Here is a 5,657-nt window from a genome sequence, read left to right as displayed (position 1 = left end):
GGGGATGTGACCTGAGATGAATAGAGTGGTGTCTCTGGAGCTAGAACTTTAATAGAGTAGCACAAAGACAGAAGTCGGTTTCTTCTGCTCCTTCACCCCAGTTCCAGGGCCTTGATGTCCATTGTCAGTTCCTGCAACTGAAATTTCAGGAGTGGCTCTGTCTTTTCAAGCCTCCTGGTGAATCTCCCTTTAGATTCTGAGTTCCCCTATATCCCTTCCATAAATTTTACTTTTGCTGCACTTGGCAAGAGACCTTAAGGGAAGAGAAGATCTAGCGGGGGGGGGGGGGGGGGGGGGGACGAGGGCAGCTAGGGAACCTGCCAGAATGAGGAAGGCGGTTATATTCCCTTTCGTATCACAGGTCCCAACAGTCCACCGAACAGGAGAGCAAAGCGATTATGCTCCCCGAGTGCACCAGTAGGTGGCACTCTGACAAACTGAGCAGCTGATGCCAAAAAGGAAAGGGTCTGAGGCCTTAAGGACCACTGCGGGTAGGGTGGCTTCTTGTGATGGCACTGAATAACGTAAAGCCAGAGAAGAACAAAATCAAATCTCTAAGTTACCACCTCGGGCTAATTTGCCGTGGCCTTACTGTGTGGTGCCTTCAAGACTCACAATTACTGATGAAATGGTCAGACCACTGTAGGCGTAGTTCATGTAGAGTTCCTTGTCTTATCACTTCAGTAAGCTGAGAATATATCAGATGAGACAGTTGAGCTGCTGGCCAGAGATGCGTTTTTAGTTTACTGTATTTATATTCTGTATCCATGCACACACAAATCTCAGGATTTCTTGTATCCTCTCATGATACTAGCAAAGAAACCAAAATCGGTTGTCTTCAGAATCACTGGAAGCCTGAAGACTTCTAAAACTGCAGTATGTACAGGATTTGGGAGAAGAAAAGCCTGTGACCCAAGCCTTTCAAATAAGTCAAGTTGTCTTTTGTGTAGGAGGGCAATAGAAAGCTGTTTTTAGGGGCGCCTGGGTGGTGGAGGGGTTGAGTGCTCCACTCTTGGTTTCGGCTCGGGTCATGATCTCTGGGTCCTGGGATCAAGCCCTGGGTCGGGCTCAGTGCAGTCAGCGGAAGGGTCCGCTTGGGATTCTCTCTCCCTCTCCCTCTGCAACGTCCCCCCATCTCTCAGATAAATAAATAAATCTTAAAAAAAAGAAGAAAGCTATTTTTGGATATGTAAGGGTGTAGGGATCAGGGCATCCACATTCCCTTCTAGAAAAACCTGTTCCAGTCAACCAAGAAAAGGAGCAAAGTAGAGCACTAAAGGAGGGGAAACATGGTCTGAAATGACGCATGGTTCTAAACTCAGCCTAACCCCAAACCTAACCTGAAGCCAGGAACCCTGTTGGATTCTTTGTTGTCAGGGGAATTTTGCAGTCAGAGCAGAAAGCTTGGTCCAGCTTTGCTTGCCTGAGCTGCTTCCTTCCTCCGCGGCTGATTGTCCTGTACCAGGAAACATGTTTCTTGTGACACACCCTTTGCGCCTCTTACAGATGCCTTGTTTGGTGAGCTCTTGTAATTTGTATTTCGTTTAGGTATTTGCAAACAACACGTCACCTATTCACAGGGTTGTGACTCAGAACTGAGAAATAAATACATTTCCCTGTTTCCCCTGAGCAGGATGTTTAGTGCAACATTTTGACCTTTTTTTTTGCTAAGCAAAGTCATATTGTCTGCATCTTTAAAACCTGGATTGAACAATTTTACCAAACAGAAATAAAAGAATTGGTTTGTAAGTATATGTATAAAGATACACATTGAGTGAGAAAAAAAAAAAAGTAACCTGAATGCTATCACTAGAGAGTGGTTGGGTAAACTGTGGATATGTCCATATTTCTGGAATGTTGTGTGGCTATTGAAAAGGAGGAGTTAGATTTATATGGACTGACCAATAGGAAAGGCCACCACAAAGTGAGATGGAGGGAAATGTATATAGAAAAATTAGAGGAAGGGGTGCCTGGGTGGCTCAGTTGGTTAAGTGTCTGCCTTCAGCTCAGGTCGTGATCCCAGGGTCCTGGTATCGAGCCCCACACTGGTCTTCCTGCTCCGTGGGGAGTCTGCTTCTCCCTCTCCCTCTGATGCTCCCCCTGCCTGTGCTCTCTTGTTCTCTCTCAAATAAATAAATAAAATCTTAAAAAAGAAAAATCCAGAGGAAAAAACCTTTTACTGTGAATATTTTCATTTGTGTGCGTTGATATGAACATAAGGAAGAATGTGGACATTAAACTATTAACATTTATTGTCTTCAAGGAGAGGTGGTGGTAGGAGTGAGGGTCATGGGTAAGAAGAATACTGTTGTGTTTTTATTTGATACCACAAGGATTTTTTTTTTTTGGCATGTAATAAAAGGCAATAAAAGTGTATATTGCTTTTTCATTTTGAAAGAGAAATCTAATAAAGGAATAAAGATAACTCATCCTGAATGACTTCAGTATTTTTTAATTGAGGGAGATGAATACATGATCCAGGCATAGATAAGATATTGAATCCCTCTGCATGTCATTTCTTGTGATCTGTGATGGTTTCAGTGTTGAGTGTGCTTAAAAATTACTTTATGTTAAAGGTTTTCAACTAAATAATTCATATCCCATGAAAGTTGCCCTTTAGAAGTCTGCAATTCCATGGTTTTTATTATATTTGGATTTGTGTAACCATCACTACTCTTGTTTACAGGCCATTGTCCTTACTCCCCAAAGAAACCCCATACCCGTTAGCAGTCATGCTCTGTTCTCCCCGCTCCCCACACAATGGAGATTACTAATCCACCTCTGCCTCTATGGATTTGCCTATTATGGAACTTCATATAAATGATCATACAAAAATATGTGAAATATGTGACTTTTGTGTCTGGCTTCTTTCAATTAGCAGAATATTTTCAAGGTTTGTGTTGCCACATGATGGGTCAGTATTTAATTTATTTTATAGATGAATAATATTCCATTATATGGACATACCACTTTTGTTTTTCTATTCATGAGTTGATTGGCATTTGAATTATTTCCACTTTTTGCTGTTATGAACATCTGAGGACAGGTTTTTATGTGGGTATGTGTTTTCAATTCTTTTTTTTTTTTTAAGTTTGTTTAAGTAATCTCTACCCAGCGTGAGTCTCGAACTCATGACCCTGAGATCCAGAGTCTCATGCTCCTCTGGGTGAACCAGCCGGGTGCCTCTGTTTTCAATTCTTTATACCTCTTCTGTATATCTAGGGCAGAATTTTTGGGCTGTATGGGTAAATCCATGTTTAACATTTTTGGAAACTGCCAAACTGTTTTCCAAAACAGTTGTACTATATTATATAATACCTCAAGGAGTGCTTGAGGATTCTAATTCCTCCACACCTTTGTCAACCCTTGTTGTTTTATGTTTTTTTTTTTTTTAATTTTAGCTTCCCTAGTGTGTAAGAAGTGGTTTTGCTTTGTTTTCCCCAACAATGTACGCTGTTGAGTTTTTTTTAATCAATGTTGAGTATTTTTTAATGCTCATTTGGTCATTTGCATTTCTTCTTTGAATAAATATCTTTTAAAATCTCTTACTAAAAAATGGAATTATTTGTATCACTGTGGGGTTTTATATTCTAGATAGAAGTCCCTTAGCAGATATGTGATTTGAAAATCTTTTCTCCCATTCTGTGGGTTACCTTCACTCTCTTGATGGTATCCTTTGTAGCATAAAAGTTTAAATTTTGATGCAATCCAAAGGATCTTTTTTTTTTTTGGCTTGTGCTTTCTGTGCTGTACCTAAGAAACAGTTACCTAATCCTAGGTCATGAAAATTTATCCTGTATTTCTTTTAAGAATTTTGTAGTTTTAGGGCACCCGGGTGGCTCAGTCGTTAAGCATCTGCCTTCGGCTCAGGTCATGATCCCAGGGTGCTGGGATCAAGCCCCGCATTGGGCTCCCTGCCAGGCGGGAGGCCTGCTTCTCCCCTCTCCCACTCCCCCTGCTTGTGTTCCCTCTCTTGCTGTGTCTCTCTCTGTCAAATAAATAAATAAAATCTTAAAAAAAAAGAATTTCATAGTTTTAACTCTTAAATTTAGATCTATGATTAATTTTGAATTAATTTTTATATATTGTGTGATGTAGGGATCAAACTTTTTTTTTTTTTTTTTGTGCTGTGTGTATATCTTGTTTAAGCACCATTTATTGAAAAGACTATTCTTTCCCCATCCAGTTATCTTGGCCCCCCGTCAAAAGCCAGTTTATCATAGATGCATGGGCTTATTTCTGGACTCTCAATTAGATCCCATTGATCTATGTATCTATCTTTATGCCAGTACTGCATTGTTTTACTATAGCTTAGTGGTAAGTTTGGGAATGTGAGTTCCCCAACTTTATTTTTCTTTTTCAAGATTGTTTGGCTATTTTGGGTTCCTAGTACCTCCGTATGAATTTTAGGATAAGCTTGTAAATTTCTGCAGGAAAACCTGGTGAATTTTGATAAGGATTCCCTTGAATCTGTAGATCAATTTGGGGAGTATGCCATCTTAACAATATTAAGTCTCCGAATCCATGAACATGGAATATCTATTTATTTTGGTCTTCTTAAATTTCTTTCAATGATTTTTTAAATAGTTTTTAGCATATAAATCTTACGCTTTTTTGTTAAATTTATTCTGAAGGATTTTATTCTTTTTGAGGCTATTGTGAATATGATTGTTTTCTTAATTTCATTTTCAGATTGTTCATTGCTAGTGTATGGAAATACAACTTGTTTTTGTATATTGGTCTTATATTCTGAATCTTGCTGTATGTATTAATTAGTTCTAATAGGTTTTTTTTTTTGCATTTTTGGATTTCCTATATATGAGATTATGTTATCTCTATAGATTTACTTCTTCCTTTACAATCTTGATGCTGTTTATTTCTTTTACCAACATATTTGCCTTTAGAACAACACTAAATAGAAGTGATCAGAGTGGACATCTGTCTTCTCAGTTGTAGGGGAAAGCGTTCAGTGTTGCACTATTAAGTGTGATGTTAGGTTTTTTAAAGATGCTCTTTCTCAGGTTGAAGAGGTTCCCTTTTATCTTTTATATTTTTAAATCATGAAACAGCAATTGGCTTTCATCAATATTTTTTTAAAAACCCACTTTATTGAGGTATGGCTGACATACAAAAAGCTATACATATTTAATGTATACAGTCTGGTGAATTTGGAGATAAGTATACACCCATGGAACCATCACCACAATCTGTGTTCTAAATATATTCATCACCCTCACTGTCAAATGTTTTTTCTGCATCTATTGACATAATTATGTGGTTTTTGTTTTTTTACTGTATTAACATAGTGTATTACATTGGTTGATTATCAGGTATTAAACCAACCTTGCATCTTGGAATGACTCCCACTTGGTCATCGTGTATAATCCCTTTTATGTGTTGCTGGATTCAGTTTGTTAGTATTTTGCTAGATTTTTGCATCTGCATTCTTAAAATCTTTTTTTTTTTTTTTAAGATTTTATTTATTTGACAGAGAGAGCACCAGAGAGTACAAGCAGGGGGAGCAGCAGAGGGAGAAGGAGAAGTAGGCTCTCAGCTGAGCAGGGAGCCCGATATGGGGCTTGATCCCAGGACCCTGGGATCATGACCTGAGCCGAAGGCAGATGCTTAACCGACTGAGCCACCCAGGCACCCCTCTT

The sequence above is a fragment of the Halichoerus grypus genome, chromosome 2 (assembly GCF_964656455.1).
Source record: "Halichoerus grypus chromosome 2, mHalGry1.hap1.1, whole genome shotgun sequence".
NCBI classification, from domain to species: domain Eukaryota; kingdom Metazoa; phylum Chordata; class Mammalia; order Carnivora; family Phocidae; genus Halichoerus; species Halichoerus grypus.
This window is presented reverse-complemented; position numbering follows the sequence as displayed.